We start from the raw sequence: 17,220 nt of genomic DNA on the forward strand, positions 1-17,220 counted from the left end.
AGCAGATCTCTGCGGAACCGTAGGACCAGGGTTGGGCGGTGGCCCACCGGTACCGAACCGGGGAGCGGAGTGAAGTTAAGCACACCGGCAGGGCCATCGGACCCCGACTAGGCTTGAAGCCGCCGACAACAGTCAAATCCGAGTGTGACCGGAACCCCAGGGGTTACCTAACAACCAAGTCCCGCCAGAAGGCAACAGTCCACACCGTGAGGATATACAGCCACCGCCACAGGCTAGAGATCCAAGGGCCAGCGCCTGTGGGCAAAAGGGCTCCTACGGTACCTATACGTCGGGGAGCGGACTACCGTTGGGAAACCATCGGAGTCGACACATTCTACACAGGTGCAGGGAAAGACAGCCACCATCACCTGTCCGAGGAGAGCACAACACTGCAGCCGGCTGCGGGACCCGTCCATCCGGCCGTTTGGTTTACCAGAGACTTTGTGACTTTCTGTCTGAGTGAGTACAACAGTGCCATCCAGCACTGCGCCGCGCTGCCCCTGCAACCCTGCATCCCAGCCATCCAGCCTCCCCGCATCATCACCGGGCCCCGGGAACACCAACCCCTACCTACGGAGGGGACAACACCCTAGCTGCTCCCTACCATCTCTCCCGGGATCCCCGTCACCAGCAGCGGTGGTGCCATCATCACCACGTCCCGTGGGTGGCGTCACGAACTCTCTCCCCAAACAAATCATCCCTTTTCACTCGCAGGTGAGGAGTGCTGCTCGAGTCCCCGGGTCCTGCCCACCGCTCGAGCCACCGAGCAGCAGCAGCAGAAGCCCTGGACCTGAGCGTGGCGAGCGCGTCCCTCCGCCCGCGACACATAGATAAGGAAATATTTAGAAAAAGTATTTCTAAAGATCTTTTATCATATGCTAATGAGGCCAGCGACTAGTCGCAAGGTTGTTAGTTCCCTTGGCTAGTTGGCCCCCTTAGGGCGTACCAACATGCTAATGGATGTGCAGCGTCAAAGGCGCTCTCACCTATGCTGCCACCGCTGATTTTCGGCGCAGTGCACACGATCAGAACGTCCCCGGACTTTCGGTCATGCACACAACACCAGTTTGAAGCCTGGACGCGTACACTAGGTTTCATAGTGCGCATGACTGGAAGTCTGGGACTTCTGATCAAGCGCACTGAGACAAAATCCAGCATCGGGGCGGTGGCAGCTGAAAGGTCAGATCAACCATATCTCTGATGCTGCTTCATCACCATGTTAATATGCCCACAGGGGTGTGCTTACATGCTAAGGAGGCCGACTAGACAAGGGAACTAACGCTCTTGCTACTAGTCCCTGCGCTCATTAGCATATGATAAAGAGATCTTTAGAAAAAGTATTTCTTTTATCTATGCTGCTAGATGATTCAGGGACTGTTAGGCAGGGAATAGCAATAGGCACCTGTGCCGCCCCCACGTCAGTAGCAGCCGGGCTGCTCGGATCCAGACCCGCAGTGTGGCTCGAGGGATCCTCCGGACCCGGGGGTCACGCGGACACTCCGGATGAAGGGGGGACGTATTTGTACGGGATTTGCCGTAGTCAGTCTGTGACGCCACCCACAGTGTGTGGTGAAGTATGGCACCACGGCTGCTGCTGTGGGACACCCGGGGTGATGGGATGGCAGCTGGTTGTTAACCCCTCCGTGGGTAGGGATGGTTGCCCCGGGACCCGGTGACTTGGTGCAGGGGACGGTGATGGCAGGGGCCGGCGCACCTGGTCAGACCAGGGAGTCTCCGCTTACTCACGGTAAAATAAATCAGACAAGTTCAATGATTAACCAAGATGCTGGTGGCCGGCCGCTGCGGCCGGGTGTACTCTGGTCCCCCACCCAGGCTGGTGTTCTGTGTCACTTTCCTCTGCACTGTGTTGTGATGTGGTGGACATCCCGGTGTGGAACGTGGGAGTCCGCTCCCGGTACTATTGTTGGGAGCCGTGCCCGCTGACACTGACCTGTGGGATCTACCGGGCCCTGGCGGATGCCCTATCCTTCTCTGTGGGTGGTTGTCTGCTTTTGGGACTTTGGTTGGGACAGAACCTAAAATCCTGCCCTCAATTGGTTAATTAGCTAGGCCGTTGGTTCCGGTCCTGGCTTCAGGGTCCAAGTACCCCCTCTGTGCACGGTTTCTGGGTCGGTTCTCCGGTGTTGGTACCGGCGGGCTCCAACCCTGCCCTGGTCCACCTCGGATCTCCGGCTGCCGTCTTCCCGTCTCCTGCTAGACACGGACCACCGTCTGCCACCTAGCCAATGCACCAGGGCACCAACTCCGGCGCCTGTCAACTTCAACCTCCTACTACTCCACTCAACTCCAAACTTTGACTGTTTTCCCGCCCCGGGCTCTCCAGACCCCTAGGTAAGCGTTCTCCATCCGCCTTGTCCAGCCCACTGGTGTGCATGTTATTCCCTGGGGGAGGTGACTAGTGTTTTAGGTCGGCTGTGTGTAACCCTGTGAGGGAAGGTGTTGTGCAGGGGCCTATGTGTGACTACCTGGTTGTGCCAGGGCGTCACACACCCAGAACTGCTCGTGGTTCTGGGTGCATATTGCACCTGACAGGTTCCTTTTAATATTGAATATATAGTAGTGCGGCTGACAGCAATGTAGCAAAACAGGGGTAGTGCAGCAATCAGCGCCATCTAGCGGCCGATAGGGTGTTTTATTCATACTAAGTTTATTGGTTGTGTGCATTTAGAGTAATGTATAATGTATGATATAAGATGTATAAAAAATGTTGACTCAATGAGCTGCATCAAGTGGGAGGCACAGTTTGGGGAGTCATAGGAAACAAAATGCATAGAGTGTAACATGTTTTATATAAGGTCTTTTATTACAGGAAATATTGTAATGTGCATTATGTAAAAGTATAAGACTGTTCTAGATAAGGTTTAGTGCAACGTAGGGACAAGTGTGCAGGAGAGGGTTAAGTGGTAGATAGAGTGTGTTATTATAGGAAATGCTGAGTGCAGGTTCAGCAGTGTTGATTTTGATTCAGTGGTATCTTAGGCTGCTTTCACACATCCAGTTTTTGCTGTACGGCACAATACGGCGCTCTGCAGATAAATGCAACCGTTTTTTTTGCCGCCGGTTGCGTTTTTTCCCGCATAGACTTACATTAGCGCCGTATTGTGCCACATGGCCTTGCGTTGCATCTGGTTTTTGCCGGATGCGGCATATTTAGCCTATGCGGCGGCCGAATGGAACGTTGCCTGGCACGTTTTTTTGTGCGGCGAAAAAAACGCATTGCGCCAGATCTGGCGCGATGCGGCGCGATTCTCAATGCAAGCCTATGGACGCCGACGTCCTGCGGCAAATAACGCATCCGGCCGCCGGATGCAGTTTTTTGTACTGAGCATGCTCAGTATCAAGCCGCATCCGTCAAAAACCAGATGGTCCGCATGGAAAAACTTATGCAACGGATCAGTTTTTTTCCGCCGCATCCGTTGATAGGTTTTTGAGCCGGATTGTGCCGCTCAGCACAAACCGGATGTGTGAAAGTAGCCTTAGGAGCCAGGGCACAGTGAGTGGAGTAAAGAGTGAGTTGGTAAGGCAGACAGGCCAGATGAGTCAGTTCAGTTCAGTTAAGTTGAGGGATAGGAGAGCTCTGCACAGGAGGTCCTGGGGTCACGAGCTCTGTATCAGGGTTTGCCCAGGCCTCAGGAGGTATCCTCCATTGTGTCCTATGTAAACCGATTAAAAAAGAGACGGGGACCACAGAAGTCAGACTCAGCTGCTGGAAGGATAGTACCCAGGGTGAGGACTGGACGGAAGGTCTCTCCATTGAGCAGCAGCAGCAGAACGGTAATGCAGGAGGAAAATGGCATGTCTGTACTATTAAGGTTATTGAGAAAATGTATCTTATAAAGATTGAAAAAGTTTATTGTGAAGATGTCTCTTGTGAAGAACGAATGCTGAATAAAAGAAGTTAAAGCTTGAGTTAAAGAAAATTGTTTTCTGTGCTGTGTTGCCAAAGTATGATGTCTATGATGGTGACCGGCAACGAGATGCAAACAAGCCATTGGAGGCGGAAGTAAGTGTCGCACCCCCCAGCCAGGTCGGAACACATGCACAACACCCATTTCATGAAGCAGAGGAGAGCAATCCCATCCATCACCTGGCTCCCCTCTTCACATGCACTGCTCTTTTGAGGTCTAGCCACAGATATTCAATGATGTTCAGATAACGGGAACTGTGAAGGCCATTGTAAAACCTTTGGCTTGTGCCTTTTCGAGGTAATCTATTGTGGATTTTGACGTTTGTTTACAATCATTTTCCATTTGTAGAAGCCATCGTCTTTTCAGAATCAGCTTTTCACAGCTAAATGTCTGTGAGAGCTGGTTGTAGGATTGCTAGAGAGGCAAATCAGAACCACCTGCTTGACTGCAAAAGACCTTCAGGATGATTTAGAAGACTCTGAAGTTGTGGTACATTGTTTTACTGTTCAGAGACACCTGCACAAATATGGCCTTCATAGAAAAGTCATCAGAAGAAAACCTCTCCTGCATCCTCACCATAAAATTGAGAGTCAGAAGTATGCAAAAGAACATTTAATCAAACCTGATGCATTTTGGAAACAAGTCCTGTGGACCAATGAGGTTAAAATAGAACTCTTTGGCCACAATGATCAAAGGTATGTGTGGAGAAAAAGGGCACAGAATTTCAGGAAAAGAATATCTCGCCAACCATTCAGCATTGGGTGGGTCAATCATACTTTGGGGTTGTGTTGCAGCCAATGGCACAGGGAAAATTTCATGAGTAAAAGGAAGAATGGATTCAATGAAATTTGAAAAAATTCTTGATGCAAACAGAACATAATCTGTAAATGTTCTGAAGTTGAAAAGAGGATAGCATCTACAAATCGATATTGATGATCCTAAACAGATGTCAAAATCCCCAATAGACTACCTCAAAAGATGCAAACTGAAAGTTTTACAATGGCCCTTACTGTCCACTGTTCTGAACAGCATTGAAAATCTGTGACTAGACCTCAAAAGAGCAGTGCATGCAAGACACCCCAGGTTGCGCACTAACTGCTCCAAGGAAGAATGGATGAAAATCTGTCAAATAAAAATGAAAAGACTCTTGGCTGGCTACAACGCACAGGCTTACTTCACTGCATGTGGGAGCAGGCAACCCAGTGAGAGTCATTTACAATATCTGAATAGCTCTTTCAGGGGATAAAACATTGTTGACCAAAAAAAAACAGCCCTTCTTCCTATCCCTCTGTTCATGTCTGAGCATCTGACCAGCTCAAGTCACGCACCTGTTGCTGTCAAGACTCACTTTCTGTGAATGCTGGCAGAACTCCAGCATTCACAGGAGAGCAACATTTCTGGTGTTCAGAGCAATGCCGAAGCATTGCTCTGATCGCGATCGGATAGTACAGGCGTAGGAAAATCAATAGAAAATGTAAAAAAAAGTTTTAAAAATGTGAAAAAGTCCTAAAAGTTCAACCCCCCCCTTTTGCATCATTAAAAATAAGACAATTGTAAACAAATACACATATTTGGTATCACCGAGTTCAGAAATGCCCGATCTATCAAAATAAATAAAATCAATTAATCTGATAGGTACACGGCGTAGCGATAAAAAAAAAAATCAAAACACCAGAATTACTTTTTTTGGTCACCGCAATATTGCAATAACAGGCGATCAAAACAGCGCATCTACCCAAAAATTGTATAATTAAAAACCATCACTGAGCCCTAGATCAGAAAAATGAGAATGCTATGGGTCTCGGAAAATGGCGAGAAAAGCGCAATTCTTTTTGTTGACAAACTTCTGATTTTTTTTTCACTCCTTATACACTGTGTGCAGAATTATTAGGCGAATGAGTATTTTGATCACATGATAATTTTTATACATGTTGTCCTACTCCAAGGTGTATAGGCTTGAGAGCCAACTACCAATTAAGTAAATCAGGTGATGTGCATCTCTGTAATGAGGAGGGGTGTGGTGTGATGATATCAACACCCTATATATGGTGTGCTTAACTATTAGGCAACTTCCTTTCCTTTGGCAAAATGGGTCTGGAGAGAGATTTGACGAGCTCTGAAAAGTCCAAAATTGTGAGATGTCTTGCAGAGGGATGCAGCAGTCTTGAAATGATCAAACTTTTGAAGCGTGATCACTGAACAATCAAGCGTTTCATGGCAAATAGCCAACAGGGTCGCAAGAAGCGTGTTGGGCAAAAAAGGCGCAAAATAACTGCCCATGAATTGAGGAAAATCAAGCGTGAAGCTGCCAAGATGCCATTTGCCACCAGTTTTGCCATATTTCAGAGCTGAAACATTACTGGAGTATCAAAAAGCACAAGGTGTGCCATACTCAGGGACATGGCCAAGGTAAGGAAGGCTGAAAAACGACCACCTTTGAACAAGAAACATAAGATAAAACGTCAAGACTGGGCCAAGAAATATTTTAAGACTGATTTTTCAAAGGTTTTATGGACTGATGAAATGAGAGTGACTCCTGATGGGCCAGATGGATGGGCCAGAGGCTGGATCAGTAAAGGGCAGAGAGCTCCTCTCCAACTCAGACGCCAGCAAGGTGGAGGTGGGGTACTGGTATGGGCTGGTATCATCAAAGATGAACTTGTGGGACCTTTTCAGGTTGAGGATGGAGTGAAGCTCAACTCCCAGACCTACTGCCAGTTTCTGGAAGATGACTTCTTCAAGCAGTGGTACGGGAAGAAGTCGGTATCATTCAAGAAAAACATGATTTTCTTGCAGGACAATGCTCCACACATGCATCCAACTACACTACAGCGTGGCTGGCCAGTAAAGGTCTAAGAGATGAAAAAATAATGACATGGCCTCCTTGTTCACCTGATCTGAACCCCATAGAGAACCTGTGGTCCCTCATAAAATGTAAGATCTACAGGGTGGGAAGACAGCACACCTCTCAGAACAGTGTCTGGAGGCTGTGGTGGCTGCTGCACTCAATGTTGATCGTAAACAGATCAAGCTACTGACAGAATCTATGGATAGTAGGCTGTTGCGTATCATCATAAAGATAGGTGGCTATATTGGTCACTAATTTATTTGGGGTTTTGTTTTTGCATGTCAGAAATGTTTATTTCTAAATTTTGTGCAGTTATATTGGTTCACCTGGTGAAAATAAACAAGTAAGATGGGAATATATTTGGTTTTTATTAAGTTACCTAATAATTCTGCACAGTAATAGTTACCTGCACAAACAGATATCCTCCTAAGATAGCCAAATCTAAAAAAAACCCCACTCCAACTTCCAATAATATTAAGCTTTGACATGTATGAGTCTTTTGGGTTGATTGAGAACATAGTTGTTGATCAATAATAATCCTCTAAAATACAAGTTGCCTAATAATTCTGCACACGGTGTATAAAAGTAAAACTATACATGTTTGGTATCTAGGAACTCACACTGATCTGGGAAATCATAATAGCAAGTCAGTTTTACCAAATAGTGAACACTGGAAATAAAAAATTAACTATTGTGCAATTAAACTTTTTTCCAATTTCACTGCATTTTTTTCTCATTTTCCAGTACAATATGGAGAAGAATGAATGGTGTCATTCAGAAGTAAAACTCAGCCTGCAAAAAACAAGCACTCATAAGCCTATATTGATGGCACAATAAAAAAAGTTGTGACTGTTGGAAGAAGGGGAAGAGAAAACAAAAAAATGGAAAATCGCCGGGTGGTTAAGGGGTTAATGTTTTTTTCTAAGTTGCATCATGTAGAGCAGATCCTGCTGGTTTTAATGTTTTTCAATGAAGGTTTTTTATTTTATTCTTGCATTTTGGATAGATGCATCATGCGCCGACTTCTATCACAACACTTGATTCTAGAGTCAATTACTGAAAAACAGAACAAGTTGTGCCTAAGCTAAATAGAAATACGATGGATATTTTTAGGAAAATGATGCTTTTTTTTTGTATTTCCTGAGATATCCACCTACAATCCAGCTTCTCGCGGTACAAATCGCCAATAATTCCATGAATGATTCCATAATGCCTTAAGTTAGATCCGCACAATCCAATTAACAACTTCAGAATATCCATTTCAAAAATGTCAAATGTATTAACAGATAATTTACAGTCACCCATCGCCCATATGGGAGCCATATGCTTATACACCCTGTCACTTTAAATTAGGCTCCCGATTGATTTGACAGGTTAGACAATGATTTTCAGGTAGATTCGTCTCCTTGAGAAGAAGACGTAAAATGAAGCAGAAGAGGCGAATATCTCCAAAGCATGACATAGCATCATGGTTTCTAGATTTGGGGATGGGGATTGTTTAGTATAAATTCTCCTATCATTGATTATATTCCCTTTATAAGCGTTCTGTGTTTACCAATGGAAGCCGGCTCACGGTATCCACAATGCTCTTGCTGTAATTGCGTTTACTTTCTACTCTAAATGATGAGTCAAAGCCGTAACACGGTGTTCTAAATTGCCTTTTACGGCAAATAATGCATTTGTAAATGAATGCAAGTATTTCTTTCAGGGTGCTGGAGAAAAAAAATGGATGGTTTTCCGTGTTACTTGACAACCATTAATTCTGATTCATGGGGTTTTATATCTGCACAAAAAAATAAACTGGCTAATAAAGGTCTTGCCGATGCCATGCTGCCACCTGCTGGATGCACAACACACCCGTGCCGTTTACGGCTTCAGTTGAACTTAGAAAGGTCAGTAAAATTAATATCTTATTTAATTTCATTAATTATATCCACACAATCCAATTAACAACTTCTGCATGTCGATTTCAAAAATAACCCTGCTAATTACGTTAACGGATAATTTGCTGTCACCCATATGGGGACCATATGCTTATAATGTACAAAATAAGCTCATTTGAGCATCTGTTAATATTCAACATCAAAATATCCACATTTTTAAAGTAACGGTAGTATTTTACCCCCTGTGTATATGGGATTCAGAACTTGGTCATATGGTAAACGGTTAAATATTCATCAAGATTAAGTACAAATGCATGATGTGATATACACTTTGTTCTGTACTATTAACAACAGCATGGAAACAATAACTGATACTTAAGCCTGCTTTACACCTTACGATCCAGCATACGATATCGTATGCGATCGTAACCGCCCCCATCGTATGTGCGGCATGATCAATTTGTTGAATGTGCTGCACAAACGATTAACCCCCGTCACACGTATTTACCCGTCCATACGACCTCGCTGTGGGCAGCGAACGTCCACTTCCTGGAGTGGGAAGGACGTTCGGCATCACAGCGACGTCACGCAGCAGCCAGCCAATAGAAGCGGAGGGGCGGAGCTGAGCGGGACGTAAACATCCCGCCCACCTCCTTCCTTCCGCATTGCTGGCCGGGAGCCGCAGGACGCAGGTAAGATCTGTTCATCGTTCCCGGGGTGTCACACACTGCGATGTGTGCTACCCCGAGTACAATGAACATTCTGACGTTCAATTCTAGAGAAATGAACGATGTGCGTGCGGTGAACGTATTACCGTTCAATCGCAATCGCACGTACCTGTCACACACTGCAATGTACCTTACGATGCCGGATGTGCGTCACTTACGACGTGACCCCGCCGACACATTGTAAGATACATTGCAGCATGTAAAGCGGGCTTTAGAGAAAGTCATTTAATTGTGTTTCCCTAGTCCAGCATTTAGAGTGCAACTGTCTCTTTTTTTGTCATTTTATGCAATGTTCAGTTTTGCACCTATTCACATTGCATTTTTGGGAGTGCCGTCAGTCTTTTTGTCTAGATTATGGGATCATGCCCTCTGACCATGCACCCCTCCCCCACAAGCCACAAGTGATTTAATTCTCCAGCATCCAGAGTGCACCTATCTCTTTTTTTGTCATTTTATGTCATGTTCAGTTATGCACCTATTTACATTGCAGTTTTGAGAGTGCCGTCAGTCTTTTTGTCTACATTACAGGGTCATGCCTTCTGATCGTGCACCCCTCTCCCACTAGCTATAAGTTATTTAATTCTCTCGTAGCAGGTTCCTACTTGTCCATACAGAGGATGTTTTTAAACCCAGAGACAGTCTTAAGTTCAAAGTAGGTACCCAGTATATGTGATATGCCTTGACGTGGCTTCTGGGCAGATATAAAAATGGCCATTTTTGTATGCTAAATATCTAATTTTTCTCAGATTTCCTTAAGCAGTAATGCATATCTATATTCTTACATTCAGAGTTTTCATGCTTTAGCATTTCAGAGTGCAACAATTTTTTTTTGTCATTTTATGTCTTGTTCAGTTATGCACCTGGTAACATTGAATTTTTAAGAGTGCCGTCAGTCTTGTCTAGATTATGGGGTGATGCCTTCTGACTGTGCACCCCTCCCCCAATAGCCAGAGGTGATTTTATTCTCTATAGCAGGTTCCTCCTTGCCCATACACAGGAGGTTTTTAAACCCAGAGAGAGGCTTCAGTTCAGACTAGGTACCCAGTATATGAGATATGTCTTGATGTAGCTACTGGGCAGATATAAAAATGACCATTTTTGTATGCTAAATATCTAATATTTTCTTAGATTTCCTTAAGCGGTAATGCATGTCTATATTCTTACATTCATGATTTTCATGCTTTAGCATTTCAGAGTGCAACTGTCTCTTCTTTTGTCATTTTATGTCATGTTCAGTTATGCACCTGTTCACATTGCAGTTTTGGGAGTACAGTCAGTATTTTTGTCCAGTCTTGTGTCAGCCGGTATACATTTCCATCTATTCCCAGCCCGGCATCCTGGGAACCTCTCCGATGCTTTCTGTAATGTCACGGGGCCACAAGTGTCCAAGATTCCAGGCCAAGGATGCTGAGCGCAGAAAAGAAGACCATCTTCCTTGGAGAACAGCACTGGACACTGGACAAGGACGGCACTAATCACATTGTTCTTCTGTACAAATGTCTGCAGTCGAGTTGTAGCGGGACAGAGCGTTCTCACACTGGTTTCTCACTGAGAACAAGGATTTTACTTGGAACGCCACAGTTTTGGCAACATTAAAGGGCCTAGAGGTTGTATCTGTATCCAAGTTACTGATTATCTGGTTGACCTGCTATAAAAGTTGAGCTATTATCACACATTGCATAATCGCTTGACATGCAAATTTCTAAACTGAAATCTGCATATAATAACTTCACATTTGTGCAGACTCATTCATGCTCTTTATCTTGCAGAATCACACCAAACAATGCAACAAATCTATGAAAACACATCCACTTTGCTTGGAATGTTAAAAGGATATCCTCAAGTTGTCTTGAGCAGCTCAGAGTTATGCAGTCTCTTTAAAGGGGTATTCCCATCTCCAAGATCCTATCCTAATATGTAGTAGGTGTAATTTTAGCAAATACCTCCAATTGGAAATGTAGTATGGTTCTCCTATTCATTATGTCGCTTACTTCATCTTCAGGGCATTGCAGGACCTTAGGTATCTAAAGTTGTGACCACGAGCAATAACTAACTAAGGCCCCGTCACACGCAACGACGTATCTAACGATATATATCGACAGGGTCACAGATTCCGTGACGCACATTCGGCATTGTTAGCGACGTCGTTGCGTGTGACACCAACGAGCGACCGTTAACGATAGAAAATACTCACTAAATCGTCCATCGTTGACACGTCGTTCATTTTCAAAAAATCGTTGATTGTTGAGGTCGCAGGTTGTTCGTCGTTCCCAAGGCAGCACACATCGCTACGTGTGGCACCGCGGGAACGACGAACTACAGCTTACCTGCGGCCGCCGGAAATGAGGAAGGAAGGAGGTGGGTGGGATGTTACGGCCGTTCATCTCCGCCCCTCCGCTTCTATTGGGCGGCCGCTTAGTGATGCCGCTGTGACGCCGCACGAACCGCCCCCTTAAAAAGGAGGCGGTTCGCCGGCCACAGCAACGTCACTAGGCAGGGAAGTCTGTGTGACGGCTCCGAATGATATTATGCGCCACAAGCAGTGATTTGCCCGTGACGCACAAACGACGGGGACGGGTATGCTCGCTAGCGATATCGCTAGCGATATTGCTGCGTGTGACGGGGCCTTAAGGCTAGAGTCACACTAGATTATGACATTGGCTGCAAGAGCATCGGATGCAATGTGCTAATGACACTCAGCTTCTGCTGTGCTGCCAGCGTGAGCCGAGTCGCATGCAACTGTGATCCGATCCCGCGATTAGGTCACATCTGCAGAGGAGGGGGCGGGAGTTGGAGAGATTAATCTCTTCATCTCCTCTATTGTCAGTTGATGCGATTATCACACTGCACTCGAATGTCATCCAAGTGCAGTCCGATATTTCACTTGCATCCATAGACTTGTATGGGTACGAGTGATATGAGGCTTGCAGACAATCGCAGCATGCTGCAATTTTTCCTCAGTCCGATTAGGGCTGAGTAAAAATTGGCAAATCTGAGCTGCAGCATGGTCTTAAGGGGGCTTTACACGCAGCGATATCGCTAGAGTTATCGCTGGTGAAAGCACCCGCCCCCGTCGTTTGTGCGTCATGGGCAAATCGCTGACCGTGGCGCACAAAATCGTTAGGAGCCGTCACACGGACTTACCTGCCTAGCAATGTCGCTGTTGCCGGCGAACCGCCTCCTGTCTAATGGGGTGGTTCGTGCGGCATCACAGCGGCGTCACTAAGCGGCCGCCCAATAGAAGCGGAGATGAGCGGCCGTAACATTCCGTCCACCTCCTTCCTTCCTCATTGCCGGCTGCCGCAGATAAGCTGTAGTTCGTCGTTCCCGAGGTGTCACACGTAGCGATGTGTGCTGCCTCGGGAACGACAAACAACCTCCATCCTGCATCAATCAATGATTTTTTGAAAATGAATGACGTGTCAACGATCAACGATAAGGTGAGTATTTTTGATCGTTAACGGCCGTTCGTTGGTGTCACACGCAACGATGTCGCTAACGACACGTGTGTAACGGGGCCTTTACAAGGGGCCAAATGCAATGCAAGATTCTCTCGAATTGCACTGGTTCGAGTCATATGCTCGTGTGTGCGCACCCTAACTGTGACTATATGCATGGTCGTAACCATTGATAGCTAAGGACCTGCAATGCCCTGAAGATGAGGTAAGTGACATAGTGAATCAGAAAAACTATGCTACATTTGTATTTGAAGGTATTTGCTAATATTATTATTATTATTATTATTATTATTATTATTACACCTACTACATATTGGGATAGGATCTTGGAGATGGGAATATCCCTTTAAAATCTCCTTACTTACTGGTTTCTCGCAAGAGGTCTCACTTCCTTGAGTGACAGTTCTAGTGAGGAGAAAAGCTGTAGTATTAGTAGAACTATAAACGATAAAGCCCAGCAGAAGTTCTGCTGTAAGACATTCAGCAGTTTATTGTGAATCTACACAATATTTACACATATATATACTAGGGCATTTGAACAAGCAGAAAGATCTGGACAGTGAGAGCCATGATGATGGGTTTTGGGATTGTAAAAGATAAATGAGCGCAAGATTTATTACAGCTGCTCCATCATTAACCTCAGAGGAAGGAGGATAGAGGTGAACAGCTAACTGTTGCATAAAATTCAATAGGTTGAAGAGACCTGACTGGTATTCTAGGAGTTAACTAGTAACTACTGCACACTCTCAAAGGTCTGGGCACTGGTGACCAAGCAGCTCCATAGAAACCAGCTGTAAACTATGAAAGTTAAGCTCACAAGCACGTCAATATGACTCTCCACAAATCTTACTCCAGTCAGGGACTGGAGTCAGATTTATGTGGATAGGAACTCCACAGCTCATAATGAATTAGATGAGCCTTGGCATCAGGTCCCCTGCCATGCTCTCATCCTGATCGACTTCTGCCCATTTTAGCGAAACTGAGTGACACAGGCATGAAAATGCCAAAAGTCATACCGATAAAATGGAGTATCTGAGATGAGCTGCACGCAATGGCAGTTTCCTGTTATATTACAAGTCTACTGGCCTTCTTTAAAAAAAGTGCTGAAGAAAAACACCAGGAAAAAGACTTCGAAAAAGTGTCATTTTTCTCAAAATCACCATGGCACAGATAATTCCAAAATGCCTTAAAGACAAATTGTCTCTGTTACCTATAGCAATCAATCACAGCGCAACTTTCATTTTACAAAAGTATAGTTAGGAATAAAAGCTGAGATCTGATTGGTTACTATGGGCAACCAAGATAGTTCTTCTTTTAGACATTTGTGATAAATGAGGACACAATACAACATCTAATAATATCTTCTGGGGAAGCCTAGTGGAAATCAATGTGAAATCTTTCATGACATTGAAAAGTGCACTACTTATATTAATCTGCGTTAAATAAGCACATGATACCGCTGCAGTCACATGAATCACCGCACCTAATCGTGTCTATTATTGATGTTTTGTGGCTGTTTTCAGCCACTGAACATGCAGGGATTACCTGGCAATCATGATAATGCCGTAGCAATGTTGGCTACTGGCATTACTGTGTTTGGCCGGCCGCATATCATCATCGGGTCTATATAAGACCCAGAGATGCCATGCTCGGTGCACTGTACCCTGAAATAATGTAGGGAGAAGTTCTGCTGGATTAGGGACAGTGTTTTATAGCACCACAGTACCTGCTGGTGCAACATTAAACCTTTTCATTTAGTCCTTTTCAGGATTATTGCAATTAGATTCTATTCTATACTAATCCTGCTCTTAGGTGGGCTATGCACGTTGCGACATCGCAAGACGATGCTGCGATGTCGCACGCGATAGTCCCCGCCCCTGTCGCAGGTACGATATCTTGTGATAGCTGGCGTAGCGAAAATTATCGCTACGCCAGCTTCACATGCACTCACCTGCCCTGCGACCGTCGCTCTGGCCGGCGACCCGCCTCCTTCCTAAGGGGGCGGGTCGTGCGGCATCATAGCGACATCACACGGCAGGCGGCCAATAGCGGCGGAGGGGCGGAGATGAGCAGGATGTAAACATCCCGCCCACCTCCTTCCTTCCGTATAGCCGCCGGCGGCAGGTAAGGAGATGTTCCTCGCTCCTGCGGCTTTACACACAGCGATGTGTGCTGCCGCAGGAATGAGGAACAGCATCGTACCTGTCGCGGCAGCGTAATTATGAAAAAGTTGGAGCCTGCACCGATGATACGATAACGACGCTTTTGCACTCGTTAATCGTATCATCTAGGATTTACACACAACGATGTCGAAAGTGACGCCGGATGTGCGTCACTTTCGATTTAACCCCACCGTCATCATGCGTGCGATGTTGCAACGTGCAAAGCCGCCCTTAGTCTGCAATTAGTGTAGGGCAAACTGCTGGAGAAGGGATAGTGTATTAGAGGAATGTAGGCAGGCATTCTAGCCGTACAGACCTTGCTGCTGCTATGTAAAACTCTATTCTATTCTATAATGATACCACTCTTACCTACATTTGGTGTAGGGCAAGCTGCTGGAAAAGAGATAGTGTATGATAGGCATATAGGCAGGGATATTAGCCTTATAGACCTTGCTGCTGCTACGTAAAAACCTATTCTAGTCTATAATAATACCTACATTTAGTGTAGGGAAAGCTGCTGGAAAAGAGATAGTGTATGAGAGGCATATAAACAGGGATTCAAGCCTTACAGCCCTTGCTTGTACCACATAAAAAAATCTATTCTCTTCTATAATAATACCATTCTTAAAGGAGTTGTCCGACATTAGCTTAACAAAAATTTTTGAGTTTATCTGTGCTGTATTGTCATATAAATCACACCTACATTGTTATTTTCTGTTTTCTAACTTTTGTTCTTCTTGAATTATACCTTTATTCTCTGCAGCTTCTTGTTTACATTCAGATCCAGCAAACATGACCACTTCCTGTGCAAAACCTCAGTCACAGCTGTCACCACCCACCCCAGTGTCCAGCCTCGCCCCCTGCCTGCCCCCTGCACACACAGTCCCTGTCAGTATATTCTTCCCCAGCACCTGACCTGGTATCACTACAGCATTGCAAATAACAGCCTCACATCGGGGTCTGCACCGCACACATATGTCTCTGCACACGCACACACATGGCTCTGCACCGTACACATGGCTCTGCACACGCATGGCTCTGCACCGTACACATGGCTCTGCACCGTACACATGGCTCTGCACCGTACACATGGCTCTGCACACGCATGGCTCTGCACCGTACACATGGCTCTGCACCGTACACATGGCTCTGCACACGCATGGCTCTGCACCGTACACATGGCTCTGCACCGTACACATGGCTCTGCACCGTACACATGGCTCTGCACCGTACACACATGGCTCTGCACCGTACACATGGCTCTGCACACGCATGGCTCTGCACCGTACACATGGCTCTGCACCGTACACATGGCTCTGCACCGTACACATGGCTCTGCACATGCATGGCTCTGCACCGTACACATGGCTCTGCACCGTACACACATGGCTCTGCACCGTACACATGGCTCTGCACCGTACACACATGGCTCTGCACCGTACACATGGCTCTGCACCGTACACATGGCTCTGCACTGTACACATGGCTCTGCACCGTACACACATGGCTCTGCACCGTACACACATGGCTCTGCACCGTACACATGGCTCTGCACCGTACACACATGGCTCTGCACCGTACACATGGCTCTGCACCGTACACACATGGCTCTGCACCGTACACATGGCTCTGCACCGTACACATGGCTCTGCACCGTACACATGGCTCTGCACACGCATGGCTCTGCACTGTACACATGGCTCTGCACCGTACACATGGCTCTGCACACGCATGGCTCTGCACCGTACACATGGCTCTGCACCGTACACATGGCTCTGCACCGTACACATGGCTCTGCACCGTACACATGGCTCTGCACACGCATGGCTCTGCACTGTACACGCACACACATGGCTCTGCACACGCACACACATGGCTCTGCAACCCCCCCATCCCCATCGGGAACACATGTGGAGTACATACTCACCCGTCCTCGGTCCCCGCCGCTCCTGCACGTTCGTCCGCTGTCTGTGCTCTCTTCAGCACAGTAGTGACGTCACCGCTGTGCTGCAGAGCGCACAGACAGCGGGAGGGACAGTGACTTCTCATCAGCACATTCAAATGTACCGGCATCGGTGATCTGTGATGCCGGTACATTTGAATGTGCGATCCTGGGCAGGGGGCCCGGTGCTGGAGCTGACACTACGGCAGCTGCTGCCAGGCCCCGCCCCCAAATCACGGACCCCACAGCAGTGCAGGGGGAGGTTACTGG

The 17,220-nt window shown here is 46.4% G+C and overlaps 1 protein-coding gene across 2 annotated transcripts in view; it reads right to left on the reverse strand.

Annotated features, from left to right (window-relative positions):
* Window positions 1-17,220, reverse strand: part of LOC142303216 (protocadherin-10-like) — a 204,737-nt gene that overhangs the window by 77,348 nt on the left and 110,169 nt on the right. The window lies entirely within an intron of this gene.

The sequence above is a fragment of the Anomaloglossus baeobatrachus genome, chromosome 4 (assembly GCF_048569485.1).
Source record: "Anomaloglossus baeobatrachus isolate aAnoBae1 chromosome 4, aAnoBae1.hap1, whole genome shotgun sequence".
NCBI classification, from domain to species: domain Eukaryota; kingdom Metazoa; phylum Chordata; class Amphibia; order Anura; family Aromobatidae; genus Anomaloglossus; species Anomaloglossus baeobatrachus.